This window comes from Mesocricetus auratus, unplaced genomic scaffold (assembly GCF_017639785.1).
Source record: "Mesocricetus auratus isolate SY011 unplaced genomic scaffold, BCM_Maur_2.0 Super-Scaffold_100707, whole genome shotgun sequence".
NCBI classification, from domain to species: Eukaryota; Metazoa; Chordata; class Mammalia; order Rodentia; family Cricetidae; genus Mesocricetus; species Mesocricetus auratus.
The window spans coordinates 21,535-45,123 of NW_024429269.1; the positions used below are offsets into that span (position 1 = coordinate 21,535).

The 23,589-nt window shown below is 40.1% G+C and overlaps 1 long non-coding RNA gene across 2 annotated transcripts; it reads left to right on the forward strand.

Moving 5' to 3' along the window:
• The first annotated feature begins 10,156 nt into the window (after nucleotides 1-10,156).
• LOC121137874 lies at nucleotides 10,157-18,891 on the forward strand. 2 transcript variants are annotated; one of them, XR_005875144.1, is made up of 5 exons: nucleotides 10,157-10,230; nucleotides 13,634-13,935; nucleotides 14,893-14,956; nucleotides 17,397-17,477; nucleotides 18,598-18,891. It is a non-coding gene; the product is annotated as an uncharacterized LOC121137874 (long non-coding RNA). The 2 variants fall into 2 exon arrangements; XR_005875143.1 differs by lacking the exon at nucleotides 18,598-18,891 and having other exon boundaries at nucleotides 17,397-17,611.
• The last annotated feature ends 4,698 nt before the right edge of the window (nucleotides 18,892-23,589 follow it).

Consider the following 23,589-nt stretch of genomic DNA (forward strand, 5'->3'; position numbering starts at 1 on the left):
AATTAATCTCCAGTAACTTTTTTGTTGAACCTGAAATTATTCTTTTTCTCTCTGCTAATGTGGCTGTGAGAGCTCAGAAGATTGGTGGATGGAAATTGGGACTGAGAATGACATATGTTAATCTCACTTGCACTCAGCTGTATTTGGTTATGTGTGTGTGCGTGCACACTGTGTGTTTTTACTTCATCAAAATTGTATTTCAGCATCATAGGACTGATGCAAAGTGTGCTCCCTAGGGTCAGACCTCTTAGTTTGGGAAGCCAATTGCACTGCTGATCAGGAATCTCTCGCCAATTTTCATAAACTGTCAACTCAAAATAATGGTTAATGCATAAAGCTGTTTCATGTTACACAAAGTAAGTCAGACAAAGAGTTTAGAATAATGTTCTACCCATAGCATGTGTTCAGTAAATGTGTCTGTTTTGTTATCCTTCAGGAAGCAGCCCTGGATTCTCAATTCACTTATGTACCACTGTCTAATGAGGTTCTTCCACAGCGTCTTCCTAGCCAACACCCCTCTGTTCCCCTTCTCTACCTTTTGTCCCTGAAGACCCCTGAAGCCTTAAAGTTATCTCTATCTTCTTAGCAATCAATATCCATTACACATAGCTCGGGATTGCAGATATTCTGGTGAAACACATTAATGGAGACTGCCAACCACAGCACAGCCATTTCCTTACAGAGAGCCACTTGAGTCTTCTGATAGCCTGACCTTCAGTTAGGAAGTGATCAGGACACTTCAAATAACCCAAAGAATTCAATCAATATGTTTCACTCTTTGGCTGTGATTAGCTGAGGGACATCAGTTGTCACCAATAGTCTACCATAAAGTCAGATACATCACCCAGCTGTCCAGCCTTTCCTCATATTGGTCATTCATTGCATGCCCTTGGGATGAGGGTCGAAGGACTCTTCAGGTTTCCATGGCAGCAGAAAGGCTATGCTAACTTGCTGACCTTCATAAAAGCAAACTAGTGGACAGTACATAGTAAAAACAAATAAACAAAGTTCATTTCCCTTTAGATTTTAGAAGCCTGTGTTATTGAAGTCTGCTGTGTTAGTGCCAAGAACTTCAGAGCTGAAAGTAAACTCACTTGCTTTTCTGATTGGAAGTACGCCATCCATTTCCCCGTTTGTTTGATTTAAATGTGTGTCTTCCCATTGGCCCATTACCTTGCCAGAGAAGGAAATGAGAGCGGGAAAAATTCACACCAATTTCCATTTCTGAGCATTCAGAGTGAAGTTAGCAATTTTCTTAGTAAATTTATTTCAAGTCATGGCTTTGAAAGTCGGGGGATGACTGGGTAGACACATTCACGTGAAATTTCGCTAGCTATGGCGCCACCGTGTGTTTCTTCTGTGAACTTCATTGCCGGAAACACTTTTCTCTATGGGAATGCTGAGAAAGTAGCTTTCCAATTTCAGGACATCTAAAGTGAGTTCTGAATCTGTAGCCACTGCCAGTATACATAGCTTGAGAAAATGGGAAAGAATCCTGTAACAAAAGGTATTCTTAATACGTGTTTGGGATCCTATAGTCTATATTCATTGATCATTTGCACAGTTCATTTTGTAGCACCATAGTTTCATTCCTGACAAATCTGACATAAAAATATACTTAATATTACATAAGACTTAAGACCCTCTTATCTGGACAAAAAGGAGAAATATAGTGGCACCTTGCTTTGCCAGTGAAGTTGCAGTAGTGGTGACACCCTAAGGTGTGGATTCAGGTGTTCAGATGTGACCCTTATAAGGAAGAGGAGGGGCTGGCTCACTCTTTTTGATTGTGGTGAGGGCATTGGAAGGGCAGAGACTGCCTTCTCTAAAGCAGGAAGACTGCCATGGTTATTTACTATTATTTGTGTAAATGCTTCCCTAATAAATACCTGTCTCTCACTTATCTTGGGTCTGGTGGACTCATTTAAACCCTGCCTTCACCTTGGCACCACTGTCTGTGGAAAATATGACAGATGTAGATTCTGCCTTGTGTGTCAGAGTGTTTGAAAGGTGACTCCACTCATCACAATCCCCTCTGTGACCACATGCTTCCTCAGTGTGCAGTGACTGATGTGTCTAATCGTGTTTCAACCACTATATTTCATCCCAAATGCCTATGAGTTGCCCATGTCTGTGTAGTTTAGAGGTCAGTGATTGGGGCAGTAGTTTTACCCAACTTAGGAAGCAATGATCTGTATGTAGGCTGCAGAGCATGGTCACCGTTCCGCTGGTTTTCAGTCTTGATACTCTATGTTCTGGCTTTGGTTTCAGACTCCATACTGAGGGGTATATGAATGGATGTTGGAAGCTCAGAGCTCCTCTCCATCCAGTGATCTCAGACTTGTCCACTTCCAGCCTCAACTGCAACCTATGAGCTCAATTTCACCAAAATACATCTCTGTTCTGTTTTTCTGCTACAGTCTTTGGCACTTCTGCATGCAAAGAACTTGCTTCTCTCCTTCAACCCACAGAAGGACAGTTAAAATTGTAGGTCTAGATGGGAAGATTGGCAGTAGAATGTGTATTTTCCATGCACCAAGACCTGAGTTCAATGCCCAGTCCAGAGGGAAAAAATAGCAATGAACACAGAGATAAAATTAGCTGAAAGATATTGGGACAATTCAAGAAGCCATGCTCATGACACAACTGGAAGCTTCAGCTTCCTCTACTTCCTTATAAATATGCCACTTCTAAGGACAAGTGGGATATAATTCATCAGAAGATTAGCTTGGACAAGCTTGGAGAACTGCAGGTAAAATCTAAAGAGATTTGCCTGCAAGAAGGCTCCAGAGTTATCTGAAGAGAGGGTAAGCAGGTTAGAACTTTGGAGAGACTGCCTAGTAGGGAAATCATGAGGCTGGAGCTTGAAGAAAGGCCAGACATAGTTATAAGTAGGGAAAAAAGAAACTTGGTGAATAAATAACCAGAAGTTAGTAGTCAATTCAATGGGTAGACCAAAGCAGAAAAAGAAACAATTGTACTAAACTTTTTAGAAGACATATTGGATAAACACTAAAAAAAGTGGGAAAATCAAGAGTGATCATTTTATAAAGGATTTAGATGATGACAAAATGTGCGTACTCTTCACCAACACGTGACATGTTCAGGAGAATCTAAAAGTGTGGCTTCTCCTTAATTTTGAATGCTATGTTATTGTATGGTGTAGTGGTACTCAGGAGAACAGGCTCGGCCTGTCCTAGGTTACTGTGTGCTCTTTGAAATACCAGCTAGTGCTGTGTCCAGTTGAAGTGACTCTATTTTATAAATCTGAAGACTTTACCATTGCTAACCCATTTTGAGTGTAAGAAAGACTGAGACTACATTCTGTTTACAGATGTTGTGACCAGGCACACCAGCTCATTAGGAGGCACAGACTGGCCTTTTGTGCCGAGCATTAAGGACACCTGAAAATATATACGATATTATGATGAACACTGGATCATGCACTGATCAATTTCACCCTGCTCCTTATCTTAGGGTATAAAAGGAGCACCCCAAGACCAAAACACGAAAGGCAAGCTGACTGGTCTCCCAGTCACTTGTCATCAGCCTCATTCAGGAGAGACAGAAACGGACTCCTGCCTCGGCCCCAAGCTTGAGTTCAACTTCTGCCTATGACATTATGGTCCACTTTATGCTGAGCCTGTGGTCTTCTGTCAGTACCTGCATTTGACATCTGACCTGAACATCTCTGTACCCGTGCTTGGCTAAGACTTCTCCTCTGGCCTCTACGGACTGTTCCTGTACACCTGCTTCAGCTTTCTGCTGTGGGCTGCTCCTGGACACCTGCATCAACTTTCCGCTATGGACAATTCCTGGACACCTGCATCCTCTCTCTCCCTCTCTTAGGATAGCACCTCTCTTCTCTGCAGCCTCGTTATCTCCTTTTTTAGTCATTCTGTAAAATACATAGCAGTGTATTATTTTGTATGATCTACAAGTCAATATTAGTAATTAAAGTAAAATGAGGGAACCTATGACTGCCAATGGTCAGGCCAGCTATCAAGCAAAATCATAGCCAATGAAACTAAATAGCAATTGTATTTAATGTTATTTGATGCATTCTGACATTGTAGAAAGATAACAATATTTATACTTTTCACACAGCACACTCGGAGCAGGACTTCTCACTCAATAATGGAGTTTTTCTTTTATTCCTCGTAGATTTACATATTTTAGTGTCTTCAGGTATATAAACATTACCTGCCTACCATTTCATTCTTATCATGCAGAGCCTGACTATATAGGTTTAGTCATGAACTCTACCACTGAGCTACATTAATAGCTCACAATTTTTCAAGGAAACTCTCCCTATGCCTTGAGCTCATTACATAGCTGAAGTTGCCTTCAAATTTTGTAATTCCTTGCCTCTTTCTCCCAGGTAATGGAATCTCCTCTTTCTTATCCTTTCTCCTCTTTCTCCCCCTTCCCAGCCTCCTCCTGTCTTTGTCTTCCCCCTCCATTTCCTCTTCTTCCTCTTCTCCTCCCCTCCTCTTTCTCTCCCTGACCTGGCCTATACACTCCCTCCTCTTGCTACCTGCCCCATAAGCTACATCTCCATTCCAATATTCTTTGTTAAAGCAGCAGCAGCTTTTGTTAAATCCATTGACGAGATGCTCTGGAAATCTGATATGTGTGATGTGCTGAGTCACCAGGGTTCTCAGGGGCTCCTGCAGGAGAATAAACTGCAACATCACAGCACCAGAAACATCACCAAGGACAGCACACTCTGTTCTTCTCTAGCTTTTATTTCATTGAATCACAAAAATTTCATTTAGCGTTTGAGATCTTTATTTCAGAATAGTGGGGAAATAGCAATAGCTTCAGTAGACTAGACAGTTCCCCACAAGAAAACAGAGAATGTGTGTGTGTGTGTGTGTGTGACAGAGAGAGAGAGAGAGAGAGACAGAGAGAGAGAGAGAGAGAGAGAGAGAGAGAGAGAGCTTCCACACAAAGACTTCTGTATAAGGCAACACCCCACAAAAGGCAACAAACCCATGGGCCTGCAGAGATCTACAGGACAGAAACTGCACACTAAGCACTCATAGGTGTATCCTGAAGCTTCAGAGACCCTAGCATGCATGTGACGAGGTCTCCTGAACGTTTTTAGATCCCTGACATCTACAGGGCTTCTTGTAGAACCCTAGAAGGCAGAACTGGGAAACCAGAGCTTGTAGGAGCCCCTGCACCCCGGTTGTAGATGGTGTGCTTTCTGACTATTCTACAGCCAATGAGGCCATTCTTTAGTTCCCTCCACTTCTAGTCAACTGGTATAATTCACTACCCTGCACTTACCTCCCTGGCACTTATATAGAAGACAATTCCATTTAAACCAAATTTCAATGATGTAGTATCAAAATCAAAATAGGCACCCTTTTTATTTGTTTTGATCTTTCTGGCTTTTTTTGAAGGCTAAGTATAACTAGACATAAGTTTATTAAGTTGTACAGATTTGGGGTCTGGACAATTTTGGCATGTGATGTTCTTATTTCTTTACAGTTTATTTTTATAATACAGTTTATTTTTAAAATGATATGTGTAAGTAAAGAAAATGGCTTATAGGAATAAAATCACAGTAAAATTTTTACAGATTCCTGTTTTCTTAAGAGAATCCCTCAGAATGAGCTCAACAAAACACACATGGTTTGATATCAAGAGCAAGGGCGTACATCTATCTATTGCTTCTGTGCGCTTGCAGGCAGGAGAAAACTCTCCCTACGTTAGTTACATCCATCAATAGAGTCTTTATTCACAACAATAACTAGACAATCACACACCAGTCATCTGAGGAAAACCACCATCAAAAGGAAGGACTGAGTTGGGGGTGAAGTAGAATGCGTGCCTATCATTGTCTAAGGCCTTGGATTCAATCCTCAGCAATGAGAAAAGGAGGAGGAAAGACCAGGAGGAGGAGAATGAGTAAAAGGGATAGAAGAAGGGAGGACAGGGGAGGGTGAAGGAGGGAGGAGGACAGGGCAGAGAGAGGAGGGGAGTCAGGCTGAAGGAGGCAAAGCAAGGCAAAATAAGACAAAGGCTAATAGAAAAGAAGAGTGACTGGAACAAATGATCTCAGAGTAACAGAAGCAATCACCTGAGTAGAATTGTAATTTCAAATTCAGAAAGGTGGGGCTCACACAACCAAAAAGCAAAAAAAAAATACTCAAGAAACCACTATGAGAAAAGAGAAACTATATAACCAGAGTTCTTAGATATTTAACTGGGACATTTCTAAAAATGTGTTGAACTACTTAGGGCGTGTCAAGAAACCCCATGTTTAAACAGAGCCCAAGACCCAAAAACTGAAGAAATGATTTTCTTCACACATGGTTTCCATACACAGATCTTTGTCCTTCCATGAATTTCCCATTTTCAATTCCTTTATTGCAGTAGATTCTCTCTTTTCTGTTTCAGCATCATGTTAATCATGCCTCATAGGACATCAACTGCTTTACTAATTTAAAATTATTTACTTTGTGTGTGTGTGTGTGTGTGTGTGAGAGAGAGAGAGAGAGAGAGAGAGAGAGAGAGAGAGAGAGAGAGAGAGAGAGAGAGAGAGAGCGCAGGGGTGGGGGGCAGAGGAGACAGCTCCAGTGTGTACACACCACAGTACAGCTTTGCAGTTGAGAGGATGGCTTTAGGGAGTTGGCTCTCTCCCTCCACCATGGGTCCCTGAGATGGAACTCAGGTATCTGGGTTTGCAAGGCACGCACCTCTCCTGCTAAGCCTTCTCACTGGTCTATTACTCTGCTTTTATTCTCACCCCTTAGGGGGTAGTCATGGTTACATATGCTCTAAAATGAATGAGCCAATCACAACAGAAAGACAGAGAAAGAGAAAAGGCAGAAGTTCAGAAATACAGGCAAGAGATAGTTGTTTTGTTTCATTGACAAAAATATTTTTAAAGAATTGTTTCGAATGCTAAATATACACCAGACACTTTACAAAGTATATCAACTTTTTCATTTAAACCTGGGGCAACTATATAAGATAGATACCTAGCATCATATGTTTTCATGCCAGAAAATTCTTCATGTACATTTAGAAAATTATCACACAATACTTTCTGTGCATAAAAACAGACAATTAAGATTTTTATTTAACCATCTCAGCATTAACAATGACATAGTGAAAGGCACAAATTGATAAAGATGATAAACTATTATATAGTAGAAGTAAAATGAATTATTCAGGCCTAAATATTCCAGTGGAATTCAGAAGTATTTTTTCTTTGTTTGTTTTTTTCCCAGTGGCCTGTTAGCATCACAAGGATGGAGAGCAGATAATCTGTAAATATTAGACAAAATCCAGAATTTTTGAAAGCAAAACATCTGGGCAAATTCATCAAAATATCTAGAACCATACCATTAGACTTGCACTAAAACCCTCAATGTTCTGAATTTTAAAATACAGGCATCATAAGATGAAGCAATTGCTGCTCTTCCAGAGGGCCTGGGTTTGGTTCCAGTACCCACATGGTCACCCACAACTGCATGTAACTCCACTTTTTCAGTGCCTTCTTCTGGACCTATGAGGCACCAGCACACATATGGTCATATACACACCAGCAGGCAAAACACACTCGCAAAATAGAACAACTCTTTAAAAGGATTTACCATTCTATTTTTGTTAGTGTATCTAGAAACGGTTGACTGATAGCAAAAAAATTAATGGGGATTTTATCATTTTGTTAGGGCAATCTTGTCAAGAATGTTATCAGTTACTTTTATTAAAACACAGAATTCCTGGCAAGATGTAATGGCGGCACATGGCCATAATTCTAGCACTCAGGAAGCTGCAGAATGCTAACAACCTTGAATTTGAGCCTAGCCTGGGCTGTTTTTAATTTAATATGGAAGTTCCTTGGAGTTTAATTCTGAGGTTCCAATTGAGAATTTTTATAGTTCCTTTCTGTTTTTTATTTCTAATACAATATTATTTTGAGAACATAATTAATATATGATTTAAATTCCCATGAATTTAATGCAATTTGTTTTATACCCTAGAATATGATTTAAAATTGTAAATTTTCCATTAGTAAATGAGGTAATATTTTATTTAGTAAGTACTTCCTGCTTTGGAATAATCTTGGTTATTGTACAATGCCTGATTCTACCTTTCTACCTTCCTCCCTGTCCCCACTTACTTACACAGCAAAAACTTCACTTGTATAGCTTTTTTCATTAAATGGCTTCTAAGCATCTCTCACTTCACTTACAGTGAATTCCACATTGGAAACATACTTGCCAGAGAGGCAGGGCCAGTGAGATAGCTCAGTTTGCAAATGTACTTAGGCTTACACAAGTCTAAAGACTCAAGTTCAACACCCCCAAAACTACCAAAAGGTGGAAGGAAAGAACTGGCCCCATGAAGTTGTTTTATGATCTCTCTATACATAGACAGGCAGAGAAGCAGGCAGGTGGACAGGCAGAGAGGCAGACACACAAACAAACACACACACTCATAGTAGACAGGCAGACACGTATATACACAGCATATACAAATGTATATAGAGTAATAATAATAAATAGAACACCTCAATAATAAAAAATACATGAGCATAATGCAACAGTTCATTAACTGTCACAAGTGAAAGTATCTCACATGCAGGGGATGGATATCTGTCAGGATTGGTTCACTCCTTATATGCTGCTCATCAGGGAAGTATGCTTTATTCTCCACTCCATGCATTTCTCTGGGAGAGCTGCAAAGAGGGACAATGGAACATTTACACCCGCTCTTGGAATGGACAAGTGATTATAGTTAAACCACACATGATGTTTTTATGTTGCTTGTACCTGGTAATAATTTAATTGCAATAGCTCAGAGAGAAACCAACATTTGTATTTTATCTACGAGCTGAACAGATTTTCAACATGTAAAGAGGTTTGAGAATCATGCGATAAGCATATGGATAAGAACAGGCATGTAAAATTTTGATTGGGTATTCTTATCTGGTCTTCAGGACTAGACTCAGCCCACCCCACACTGATATGCTCTGTGGCTACAAAATTAGTATATATTTGGTGATGGCCTCCTGTGACACAGAATATGCAGACATACTTTTGAACTTGCTTCATCTTGATGCATTTCTGGTAACGAACTAATATTATGACAAGTCCAACTCCAATGATGACCATGACAAGCACAATGGCCATGACAGAGACACCTACAGCAGCAGCAACAACAACAACACCAACAAAAAACAAACATTGATCTGCAACTGGTCCTTAGGACACTCAGGGGAGTGGCCAGTGCACACTTCAGGAAAGTCACATTCATTTTTTTGCTAGTCTGCATATGGCCCCTTCTTTCTTAATCTGTTGAAGAGAAGCAGATATTAGAATCTTTGATGCATGAGTTGGTGAAACTGAGTGTATAGGCAGAAATCTGACATACTAAATTTTTCTGTGAGAGGCAGGCTCACAGCTTCCTTCTTTTCAATGCTAAGGATTATTAGCATTTCTAGATACTATGGTTTTTATGTGACTTTAAGAATGGGAAATAGTGTGGTCTTTTTAAAAGCTTTATTGATTTTATGTGTGTGAGTGGCTGGCCTGCATGCATTCATGTCTGGTGCCTACAGAGGCCAGAAGAGAGCACTAGATCCCTAGAGCTAGAGTTAATCTGTTGTGTGGGTGCTGGGAACCTAACGTGGGTCCTCTGCAAGAGCAGCAGGTGCTTTTAACTGCTGAGCCAATTCTCCAACCCAAGATAGTGGTTTTAAAATTTGGTATTACAAAATCCTTAGGTAGAGTTGACGCGGACAAAAGTGGTAAAATGGGCAGATATTTTCATTTATCTATATTTTATTTATTCCTTGCTCTGCTACATCACTCCAATGAATCCCTACCCATCAGTACATTACCCAGAATCTCTGTCACTAACAGATACTGATCTCACCATATAAATTGTAACAACAACCTGCCTCTCATTGTTCAGGAGAATGCACAAAGGTATTCTCTTAAATGTGTGGGGTTCCTAGGAAGAGTTGAAGATACAAAACAAAACCCGATTCTTTCATTTGTGAGTTTGCAGTTTACTGGAGTCAAATAAGTGTAAATAAATTCCTTGGAGCTGTCTGAATTTCTGGCCATTTGTTTTCTAACTCATATCTCTAGGCATCCAGTACCTAATATCTATGTCTACTCTGTTCTTCTTTAGATACTGTTGTTGGGATATCAATTTTCCTGCCACTTGATGTTAAACAGATTGGTACTGATCTACACATGGGTAAGAATAATGTTGGTCATGGGATGTCACTCCTAAAGACACAATGTGATGCTTACCATCTTCTCTATTACCCAGACCAGAGCACCATCTGTTCAGACACCAGAACATTTCAGCTTAAATACTCCTGGCTGTTAACAAGGGACACTCCATTCTGGAAATAGCAATGCAGGGCCAGCCATAGCCAGACAGTTCTTTGTTATTTCACACACATAAACTAAGGCCACAAAAATCCTTGGGAGTCAAGGGTCTCATCTGACATGATTCGCAGCACTCTCCTTCCACACAAGTGAACCCTGGCTTCAGGACACATTTGTGTGCATCACAGCAAGGATTGGTGCATTCCTGGAAAGATGAAAATGTAGATAAATATCACAAATGGGTTCCTGTGTTGGCTACTACCTGAAAATCTAATTATTTGTGTTCCTTCAAGCGCTCCAAAGACATGCAGTATTCCTGGCTTTGGTATGTGAATCAGGTTACTGATGCAGCTTGTATTGGGGGTTTCTACTTTGTTGCCTTCTCTCATACTTTCAGTACGTCCAAATTTATGAACTCTCATTGGTGGGAAGAGTGCAAATACAGTGACCTTCCAGTCCCTGTTGTCTGACTCCCACCCCCTGATGCTCCCTGGCTCTAAAGTTTAATGTGAGATAATCCAATGTCTAAAGATCTGATCTTGAGATCTCTGGCTTGAGATGCAACCTAAAATCTCTCTCTCTCTCTCTCTCTCTCTCTCTCTCTCTCTCTCTCTCTCTCTCTCTCTCTCTCTCTCTCTCTCTGTCTCTGCATTATTATATCATAACAATAAAGCAGTCACACTTAGATGTCCTGATTTCTTGAACAAAATTAAAACTTCAGAGGCAGTCTGTCTACATCTGATCAGTTAAGGCCTGCATACATTAGAACGGAGCTATGGAGCTGTGGAAAATTCCAAAACATGCATGGGGCAAATGGGTCCATGTCCAAACCAGAAGATTTTCTCTTTTCATCCAAGACATTGAAGGCCAGTATTCAAATTCTCTGGGTAGGTCAGCCCCACCCTTGTTATAGTTTCTCTTCATTGCTGTTTTGAACTGTGCAGTATCTAGAGCTAACACAGAAAACGTTTTCAGAGTGCAGCCTCAGCATGTTGGTAGGAATGTAAACTGAAGCTACACTGGAGAACTACTCACTACGTATATTAAAACGTCCCCTGAGGGTTACACATCCTTGTTCATCTGAAGGAAAAATAGTGGAGGACACATATTTATTTGATGAGTTTCTAAAAGGAATAGCTTCTAAAAGAAGACTAAGAATTACTTGAAATTTTGCCTTCAAGGCTCTAAACTTCAATAAGCATATGAAAAATTTGAAGGTCTTTCATCCATCCCTCTATTAAAAGGGTTTTTTCTATAATTACAAATGCCAGCTATGATATGGACAAGCTTCCCAAGGTTCTAAGTAAAGCTGGACTGACTAGACAATGCTTTATAGAATGTCCCCTACCTACTGTGTGTGCCTGAGGGATCCGACATAAGGGTACTTCTCACATGACAAGGAGGTTAACATATAAGCTAGGCAAATGGAATCCTGCTGATCTCCAGCAAGATCATCACATGGGACTTGAGATGTCCTAAAAAGGCTTGAAATGGGACTGCCTCAACAGCCAGGCTCCAAATGGACAATAAAAACAGCTTCCTAAGAGTTCACTGAGACCAAGATCATCTGCTGAGATTCCAGATGAGCACCATCCTTGTTAAAGATGACTTCATTTGCAAATACCTGAACTGTTCCACAGTCGCACTCTTCTCCTTCATCTACCTTCTTGTTCCCACAAAACGGATACTCATTAAAACCAGCAGGGAGTGGATTGTTGAGAATGCATGCTGGTTTCTGATCCTTCAGATATTGCTGGTATTGGTTTTGGCTGCATTTACTGAATTTTATTGCAGGGATGCTAAAGAGGAGATGAGGCAAAAAATAAAGGTTTATCACATAAAGGGAGCTGGAAAAGTTTAATGAGGATTCGGAAAAGAAATAAAAATGCTAACTGTGAGAGCAGAATCGTAGCTTGACTCCTTATTACTTCTGAGTTGAGCTCGGGAAACACAACTAACAAATACTATTTCAATGAAACACTCAGGTTATGTGCCTTTTGACAAATCATTTCTGAAACCAACGTAGTTGGTTGTCTATACTTCCTGTTCCTAACTACCTTCTAATATGTCCCTCTTGTTTAAAACAACACTATTTTTATTTTATGCTATGGGTGCTTTGCTTGCCTGTATGTATATCTATGACCATGTGTGCAGTTCCTGCAGAGGCTACGAGATGGTGTTGGATCCCCAGGAACTAGAGCTAAAGATAGTTGTTGTGGAATATTATTTTAAGATGTACTACATGTGTTTATGCTGTGGAACATTTGCTTAATGATACAAAGATGTGCTGTATTCCTTCTTGTTGCATTTGTTTAACTCTGTGAAGCTGTTACTTTGCCTTTCTAAAACAGCTGATTAGCATAATAAAGAGCTAAATGTCCAATCGCAAGGCAGGAGAAAGGCTAGGTGGGGTTAGCAGGCAGAGAGAACAAATAGGAAGAGAAATAAGCGAAGAAAGATCAAGGAGCAAAAGAAAAACGAGGAGAGGAAGACTTCAGTTGCCAGCCACCCAGCTACACAGCAAGCTACTGAGAAAGAAGTAAAGAAAGATATATAAAAACGGAGAAAGGCAAAAGCCCAGTGGTAAAAGATAGAATAATTTAAGTTGAGAAAATCTGGCTATACACAAGCCAAGCTAAGGCTGGGAATTCATAAAATAGAATAACCTTCTGTGTGATTTATCTGGGAGCTTGGTGGTGCCCGCCCCCACCAAAGAGTAAAGAGTAAAAACAACCAACTCCAGATGGTTGTAAGTCTTCATGTAGATGCTGGCAATTAACCCCCAATCCTCTGTAATAGTAATAAGTTCTCTTAATAACTGAGCCATTTCTCCAGGGCCTGATGTGCCCCTTGTAATATAACCACATAATAACATAAATCTGGTTTATTATCTCTGCAACTTCTCAACAAAGTCAAGGAGAGGATCATGTTCAGTTCTTTAAAAATAACCATGAGTTAACACACTGCCTTGTATGGAGTAGTTCTCTACTATACTTGTGGAAATAAACTTAAAATATTAGCATCATCCTTATGACTTCTAAATATCCCTCTTTAAACTAACTCTTCACTCTTTCTTTCTGCACTCAGTTTAATTCCCCTCAATGATTGAATAGTGAATGACTTTTAGAGATTGAGTCCATTAAATGGTGTTGGCATAAGTTACTGAGTTCTTTTCTGTGGCAGCCACTGCATTTCAAGCTTTAGCTATTTTCCATCATTTTAAAAATATTGATTTGTTTTAAGATTATGTGTATTTGTGTGTGCAGATGTGTGGGTATGTGTACAGGTGCCCACTGAGGCCAGAAGAAGGAATCAGATTCCGTGGAGTTGGAGTTGAAGGTGGTTGTGTACTTCCCAACGTGGATGCTACTGAAAGTGGGTCTTGTGTAAGACCAATATGTGCTGTGAGCCAGTGAGCAATCTCTCCAACCCCTGAGTCATCTTTCCAACCACATAATTGTATCATTTAATCAGTCAACATCTATCAGAGACCCCTGGCACTAACAGACAATTTTCTCATTGCCACAAAGGAGTCAAAAGGTGCACAGGACTGAGGCCTAACTACAAGGTAAGTCACTCACTCTATATTGTTGAGCAATCTCTAATTGACACCTACTTACAAAGAAAACTGAATTTTCTCCAAAGGAGTCTCACTGGGTACATTAACCACACTTAAGGATAGGTCCTATGCCCAGCAGCAAATGGCCAACAGAAAACAAAGTAAATTGTAGTTTTGGAGAGTCTTGACTCATATGGATTTGTTTGAGAATTTCTTTTTTACTGGTCTTTTCCTTGTATATTATGGTTTCCAATTTTGTGGTTTTTATGGGTCTTCTCAGAAAGGGACACTACAAGGATCCAAACCTCCTGGGTTGGGTGTGTTGGGTAGCAGAGCACAAGGCCTTTGACTGAGATAGTCACCATTTCTAAAAAAAAGACAACCTGACTATTGTCCTCAGAAGCTGGTCACCATGGTTTCTGCTTGGTGCACAGGTGCAAAGCAGTTATCACCCATGGTTGCCTCAAAACTTTTGCATAGAAGTTTTAAACAGTGAAAATTTCTCTATTAAAATATTGATCTTTGTAATGACGCATCTAGTCACCACTCTACCTGGACATTGGCATACAGTTCTTTGTTAATGTATGTGATTGTTTGTGTGAGATTATGTGGTGTAGCAAAGTACAATACGCAACATATGCATGGAAAGACTCTAGCCAAGTAGGTCTGGGTTACTCTCTTCTTAGTCAGAGAGATGGTAATGTTTTAGAAGATTTTTTAAAAAATAAAATCCAAGAATGAACAAAAAGAAAAGCAATGTCTATTACCAATGCTTGCAGACACCATGTTTTGTTCATTGGGTGCTTACTGTATCTGATACAGACAGCTGACCCATAATATCTATCCACTTTCCTAGAAAGTGCACACTATGGTGCTCATACTGCATCTAGATCATCCATGTACTAGATAAGATGTGGGTCCAATTTGCAAATGAACAAACTTGTTTCACTTTGCATTTTCATACAGGTGAGACTCCATTTCAGGTCAATTTTCTACAGAGCCAAGGTCTTTCATATTGATTCCATTAAAGGTAAATGATTATTATTATTATTTTAATCTTGTCTTTCTCCCCTGCCAAGAATTCTCTCACGCAGTTATAAATTTCACTGGAGTCACAGGAAACCCAAATGTAATTAGAAATATGTACTTCTCAAGAAACACAAACCATCACTCCTAGGAATCAATAGAGGCCCTGGTCATGTGTTAGTCTAAAATTAACTCAAAATCCATTAAGTGTAGAGATTGAAGGCATCTTTGGACTCTAAAATGCTCCATTCTTAATAATGAAATCTGACCTCAACTGTGGCCTCTGGAGGAAGCACTTGATCTGAAAGAGTGGAATGACTGAGAGATCATGTCCAGGCAGCCTAATGAGCTCCCCTTTAATTCACAACAGCTATGTTGGTTTTCTAATTTTGCAGAGCTCATTTAATTTACCAGATGGGAGACAAACTAAAAGCAAAACAATGTAATTAGGCTGGATTCCCATGGCCTATAGACCAGTGTACTTGAGAATGTCATATGTAGAACATGGTCGCTGAAATGCTTTCCTGGTGATGTGGAAACCAGTGTGGACTTGATCTAGAGGAAGAGAGCTGACTACCCACAGAGCATTGTGGCTACTCACATTTCAGCTTGACTTGTTATAAATTATTTTTTTGGTTTTTTTCGAGACAAGGTTTGTGGCTTTGGAGGCTGTCCTGGAACTTGCTCTGTAGACCAGGCTGGCCTCGAACTCACAGAGATCCGCCTGCCTCTGCCTCCCGAGTGCTGGGATTAAAGGCGTGCGCCACCAACGCCCAGCCATAAATTATTTTTTAATAGAAAGAAAACAAAGTTTTTTACTCTATGTTCTGGATTTTAACAATTATTATGACCCATAGTTAATTATTATGCATATTTGTTAGGTACAGTATAGTATATATGTAGGATGAGTAGTAACCACATCTGAGTAATTAGGATAGATACCACTGACCATTTCTTTATGTTGGGAACATCCCAAATCATCTCTTCTATGTTAAAATATACAGTAGGCTATTATTAATTACAATCATTCTGCTATATGGACCACTAGAAATTACTCTTCCTGGTTAATGAAAAATTTAAACCTAATAACTGGAGACCCCCCTTTTTCTTCTCCAGAACACCCCACAAGCCTCTGGAAGCCACAGTACAGCTCTCTGCTTCCTTAAGATCAGTATTTTTAGCTTTCATGTGTGACTGAGAATTCCCCAACCTGTGTCTGCATTATCTAACAAAATCTGACCCCCACACTTATCCAAGATGCCACAAATGCATGCTTTTATCCATTTTGCAGCTAAACTATACTCCATTATATGTTTGACACACTTTTTTTCAATTTTTTTATTTTAAATAGCTTGTTTTACATGTCAATCCCAGTTCCCTCTCCCTCCCCTCCTCCCGCACTCCCCTTCCCCCCTCCCTCCCACCCTATTGCCAAATCCTTCCACATAGGGGATATCAGAGTCTGTCATTTTACTCTGGGTAGGGTCCAGGCACTCCCCTAAGAGTCCAGGCTGAGAGGGCATCCCTCTTTGTGCTATGGGCACACGAAGACTGTTTGTATATCAGGGATAGACACTGATCCACAGCTCAGGGCCCCATAGGTTGCCCAGGCCTTCTCACTGACACTCATATTTGGGGGGTCCAGATCAGTCCCATACTGGCCTCCTCACTGTCAGTCTGGAATCCAAGAGCTCTCCCCTGTTCAGATCAGCTGTCTCTGCTGGTTTTGCCAGCCCATTCTTTGCCGATTTGCTCATCACTCCTCTCTCTCTGTCACTGGGTTCCTTGGGTTCAGTTCAGTGATTAATTGTGTGTTTGCCTCTGCTTTTTTTGTCCATCCATGTATTGGCGTGTACTTAGGTTTCATTACTATCTTCATTAGTATGAATAATTCTTCAAAAAAAATTAGAGTACAGAAAAGTATTTTTTAGAGAGAAATTCCTACATAAACACAACACAGGGCTCCTTTGCTCCCATCTGCTTGTTTACAGTACAGTACTAAGAGAAAAATAAATGAGAAGAGGAGGGGAGAGAGGAACAGTGGAAGACTGGAGAATAAAAGAACAGGAAGGAGATCAGATGGAGAGAGAGAGAGGGAAAGGGAGAGAGAGAGGGAGGGGAGAGGGAGGGAGAGGGAGAGGAAAAGAGTTATTGGAACAGGGGAATTGCAAATCTGTCTTTGTGTTTATTTTTGACTAAACACCAAAAGATGGCAAAACCAAAACAAGATATTTTCTCAGTATTATACCTTAGTTGAGCTTGTGATCCTTGCAGGGAGAGTGACATGCTGTCACAGATATGAAAGTAATCTGCCCTAGTGCTGCATCCAACATGTGATTAAGACGCATAGGAAGGAATGCATAACTTCATTGTCACTATGTAGAATCACACACTTTGTAAGCTGCATCACTCTAATTCATGCCACTTGGTTACTTCCTTCCTAGGTTTGCAGCAATGGTGAATGTGTACAAAAGGAAAAAGCCTACAATTCAACCAGCTGCCCCTCCCAGTGTGATGAAAATGCTGTAAGATTTCATTGCCTCTTTACGTACTGTATTACCAACCATTTTTTCTTACCTTAGTCTTCGCTCTTGACCCAGTGTGGAAGTATACCTATTCTTCTATATATTTTATATATTATCAATAAAATCAATGCAAAGAGCCAACCCAGATATTATTAAACATAGACTCTGCCAATGCTGTAGGCAAATAATTTATTAACTATATTGGTAATTTAGAAATATATTTTATACATACATATAAACTTAATATGAAATTTTAATTTTTCTTTTTATGACGGTTGGGTTTTTTATTTAAATTTAAATTAGAAACAAGGTTGCTTCACAAGTCAGTTCCAGGTCCTTCTCCATTTCCCTCCCCTCCTCCCATGCACCCGCCAACCCCCCCCAATATCCCCTCATTTCCCCAGGAAGGGTGAGGCCCTCCATGGGGGTGTCCACAGTCTGTCATTTCATCCAGGGCAGGACCTATGCCCTTCCCCAAGAGTTCAGGGTGAGAGTGCATCTCACATTGTCGGGAGTCCAAAGTCCATTTGTATACCCCGGATGAGTACTGATCTACTGCCCAAGGCTCAATAGATTACCTAGTCCTCCTCAATGACACCCACATTCAGGGGGTCTTGATCAGTCCCATGATGGATTCCCAGGCTGATGCCTGGGATTCAAGAGCTAACCTTTGTCAGGTCAGCTGTTTCTGGGGGTTAAACCAGCCCAGTCTTAATCCCTTTGGTCATCAGTCCTCCCTCTCTATCACTGGATTTCTTGAGTTCAGATCAGTGCTTAGCCGTGGGAGTCTTCCTGCTGTAGAGAATGCAGTCTCTGCCCTTCCAATGCTCTCACCACAATCCAAAAGAGTGAGCCAGCCCCTCCTCTTCCTTATAAGGGTCACATCTGACACCTGAATCCACGCCTTAGGGTGTCACCACTACTGCAACTTCACTGGCAAAGCAAGGTGCCACTATATTTCTCCTTTCTGTCCAGATAAGAGGGCTTTAAGTCTGATGGAATATTAAGTACATTTTTATGTCAGTTTTGTCAGGGATGAAACTATGGTGCTACAAAATGAACTATGCAAATGATCCATGAATATAGTCTTTATGACCCACTTTTTGTATCTCCCCACTAGGATCCCAAACACGTATTAAGAATACCTGTTGTAACAGGATTCTCTCCCATTTTCTCAAGCTATCTATATTGGCAGTGGCTACAGGATTCAAAACTCACTTTAGATGTGCTGAAATTGGAGAGCTACTTTCTCAGCATTCCCATAGAGAAACTCTTTCCGGCAATGAAGTTCACAGAAAAAACACAAGGTGGCGACATAGCTAGCGAAATTTCACGTGAATGTGTCTCCCCTGATATCCCCAGACTTTCAAAACGATGACTTCAAATAAACTTCCTAAGAAATTTGCTAACTTCACTCTGAATACTCAGAAATGGAAACTGGTGTGAAATCTTCCCGCTCTCATTTTCTTCTCTGGCAAGGTAATGGGCCAAAGGGAAGACACACATTTAAATCAAACAGGGAAATGGATGATGTATTTCCAACCAGAAAAGCAGGTGAGTTTACTTTCAGCTCAGAAGTTCTTGGCACTAACACAGCACTCCAATAATACACGCTTCTAAAATCTAAAGGGAAATGAACTTTGTTTATTTGTTTTTAGTATGAACTCTCCACTAGTTTGCTTTTATGAAGGTAGGCAAGTTAGCATAGCCTTTCTGTTGCCATGGAAACCTGAAGAGTCCTTCAACTCTCATCTCAAGGGTATGCAATGAATGACCAATATGAGGAAAGGCTGGACAGTTGGTGATGTATCTGACTTTATGGTAGACTATTGATGACAACTGATGTCCCTCTGCTAATCACAACCAAAGAGTGAAACATATTGATTGAATTCTTGGGATTATTTGAAGTGTCCAGATCACTTCCTAACTGAAGGTCAGGCTATCAGAAGATTCAAGTGCCTCTCTGTAAGGAAATGGCTGTGCTGTGGTTGGCAGTCTCCATTAATGTCTTTCACCAGAATATCTGCAATCCCCAGCTATGCATAATGGATATTGATTGCTAAGAAGATAGAGATAACTTTAAGGCTTCAGGGGTCTTCAGGGACAAAAGGTAGAGAAGGGGAACAGAGGGGTATTGGCTAGGAAGAAGCTTTGGAAGAACCTTATTAGACAGTGCTACATAAGTGAATTGAGAAGCCAGGGCTGCTTCCTGAAGGATAACAACAGACACATTTACTGAGCACATGCTATGGGTAGAACATTACTCTAAACACTTTGTCTGACTTACTTTGTGTAACATGAAACAGCTAATGCAGTAACCATTATTTTCAAGTGACAGCTTAAGAAAATTGACATCAAAACAAGTCAAATGATATGCCGAGAGATTCCTGATCAGTAGTGCAATTGGCTTCCCAAACTAAGAGGTCTGACCCTAGGGAGCACACTTTGCATCAGTCCTATGATGCTGAAATACAATATTGATGAAGTAAAAACACACAGTGTACACGCACACACACACAACCAAATATAGACATGTGCAAGTGAGATTAACATATCTCATTCTCAGTCCCAATTTCCATCCACCAAACTTCTGAGCTCTCACAGCCACATTAGCAGAGAGGAGCAGCAGAATTTCAGGTTCTACAAAAAAGTTACTGGAGATAAATTCAATTTTCTGAACTGTCTCTAGTGTTCACTATGCAGGAGACAATGACAAGTTTTGGAAATATCATAACCTCAACCCTAACTCTAGCCTAACCCTAAAACTAATGTAACCTTATTCTTTCCCTTAACCCTGACCCTAATGCTACCACTAACACCAAACCTAAACCAAACAGTGACAGGACCGCTCTGTTCCAGAAGTCACCTTACTGGAATACTATCCCACCAAGTGGGAAAATAACTGGTCTAAGAAGAAAAGATGATAATGTGGCAAAATTACATGGTGTCAATTCCTGCATCTCAATAGCCAAAATTGTCATCTTCTTTACCAGGATACCCAAAGTTGGTTCTCTTCTAAAACAACCAAATGAAAAGAGAGACATAGTCCCAGATTGACTGTAGACTTCTGAGGGAAAATATGAGATTAAAAGTAAAATAGCTGATGAAATGGATTATCTCCAGTTAGTTTTCATTCATAATAGTTCATGCCTTTCAGCCTACACTTGTTGTAAACTTGTGTGTTTGCCCCTGTGTTCCTGTCGTGCCTACTGCTGTCCTTGACATTTTATTCTAATGGTGATGAAAGTACGCTGATGTATGAAGCTCTGCATACAGGAGAGCAGGTGCAGAGACAGACTGAAGGTAGCTTTTCTAGGATAATTTTGTTGTGGTTGTCTTACAGACAATGGGATTATTAAATGACTTAAATGAGAACATGGTTTAATTTGTATTTTTGGAGAGGGGAACAACTTTGAGGGGAATGTCTACTGTAGTAAAAAGGTACCAAGCTTCACAGAGACAAAAGTGGCAGGAATGGAGACACCGGTGGGCAGGGAGAGTGAGAAGGTCATCTGAGTTTCTAGGCTCCTGAAAGGCATCCCTGTGGCTCCTCAAGTCCGTTCATTGAGAAAAGAAATGTTGAATGAAAAAGCAAGTAGGACCAGAAGTGATAATGCAGATTAAAATTGAGGTATGTAAAACAAACCTTCACATAATTATAGTGAACTAATATGATAATTGATAATAAATATACATCAGCAAAATCACATGTAAAAATATTGCTTTCAAACACTAACCCAAGAGCTGGGAGACAGACAGATCAGCAGAAAATAGCTCATATTTATCTGGCAGAGGGCTCTGCTCCAGGTTCCAGCAGGCAGCTGGGCCTCCAGGCCCAGGGAATCTGATGCCCTCCTCTGTTCTGGCCTCCTTGGGTACTGTGCTACTATGGACATTCCCCTTAAAAATATAAGCAAAATTTAGTATATATACAAATGTACACTTGTTAAAAATAAATGCAGATCAATATATATATATATACATATACATATATATATATATATATATATATTAAACCTTACTCAGATGCTATGTTAATAGCTGACTACCCAAAACCTCATTCCAGGAACACTTAGTAGATGTACTAATATTGATTCATATACAGCAAACCAACAGCCAATATCAAACTAAATGGACAGAAACTCAACGCAATTCCTCTAAAATCAGGAACACAATGAGGTTGTTCACTCTCTCCATACTTCTTCAATATTGTACTTGAAGTTCTAGCTAGAGCAATATGACATCAAAGGGAGATCAAGGGGATACAAATTGTAAAGGAAGAGGTCAAACTTTCACTATTTGCAGATGATATGATAGTTTACATAAGTGACCCAAAAAATCCTACCGGGGAACTCCTGCAGCTCATGCTTTCAGCAAAGCAGCAGGATACAAAATCAACTCAAGAAAATCAGTAGCTCTACAATTTACAAACGATAAAAGGGCTGAGAAAGAAATCAGAGAAACATTGCCCTTTTCAATAGCCACAAACAGCATAAAATACCTTGGGGTAATGCTAACCAAACAAGTGAAAGACCTGTATAGCAAGAACTTTGAGTCTTTAAAGAAAAAAATTAAAGAAGCATCAGAACGTGGAAAGATCTCTCATGCTTTTGGACAGGTAGGATCACCATATTAAAAATGGCAATCTTACCAAAAGCAATATACAGATTTAAGCAATCCCCATTAAAATCCAAGCAAAATTCTACAAAGACCTTGAAAGAACAATAATCAACTTTGTATGGAAAAACAAAAGACCCAGGATAGCAAAAACAACCTTATTCAACAAATCAACATCTGGAGGCATTGCCATCCCTGACTTCAAGCTCTATTATGGAGCTACAAACCTGAAAACTGCTTGGTATTGGCACAAAAATAGACAGGTAGACCAATGGAATCGAATTGAACACCCTGATATTAACCCATACATGTATGAACATCTGATTTTCAACAAAAATGCTAACAATACACAATGGAAAAAAGAAAGCATCTTCAACAAATGGTAGTGGCATAACTGGATGCTGGCATGTAGAAGAATGCCAATACATCCATGCCTAATCACCATGCACAAAATGGTCCAAATAGATCAAATACCTCAACATAAATCCAGCCACACTGAACCTATTAGAAGAGAAAGTGGGAGGCACCCTTGAATGAATTAGTACAGGAGACTGCTTCCTGAACATAACAACAGTAGCATGGACACTAAGATCTACAATTAATAAATGGGACCTCATGAAACTGAGAAGCTATTGTAAGGTAAAGGACACAGTCAGCAAGACAAAAGGAAACCCACAGATTGGGAAAAGATAATCAGTAACCCCCACATCTGACAGAGGACTGATCTCCAAAGATTTACAGAGATTTACTGATTTACAAAGAACTCAAGAAGCAAGTCTCCAAAACACCTAAGGATCCAATCAAAAAATGGGGTACAGAACTAACTAGAGAATTCTCAATAGAGGAGACTAAAATGGCTAAGAGATACTTGAGAAAGAGCTCAACATCCCTAGCCATCCGGGAAATCCAAATCAAAACAACTCTGAGATACCATCCTACTCCTGTCAGAATGGCTAAAATCAAAAACATCAATGACAGCTTGTGCTGGAGAGGATGTGGAGAAAGGGGAACACTCCTCCACTGCTGTTGGGAGTGCTGACTTGTACAGCCACTTTGGAAATATGTATGGAGATTCCTCAGGAAAATGGGAATCAGTCTACCACAAGATCCAGCAATTCCACTCTTAGGCATATACCCAAAAGATGCATATTCATGCAACAAGGACATTGTTCCACTATGTTCCTAGCAGCATTATTTGTAATACCCAGAACCTGGAAGCAACCTAGATGCCCCTAAACTGATGAGTGGATAGAGACAATGTGGTATTTTTACACAATGGAGTACTATTCAGCAGGGGGAAAAATGGAATCTTCAAACTTGCAGGCAAATGGATGGCACTAGAAGAAACCATCCTGAATGAGGTAACCCAGTCACAAAAAGAGAATCATGGTATGTACTCACTCATTTATGGATTTTAGACATGACTCAGGAGATTGCCAGCATACACTCCCACTGCCAGAGAGTCTAGGAAACAGAACCTTCATCCAGTGACTGA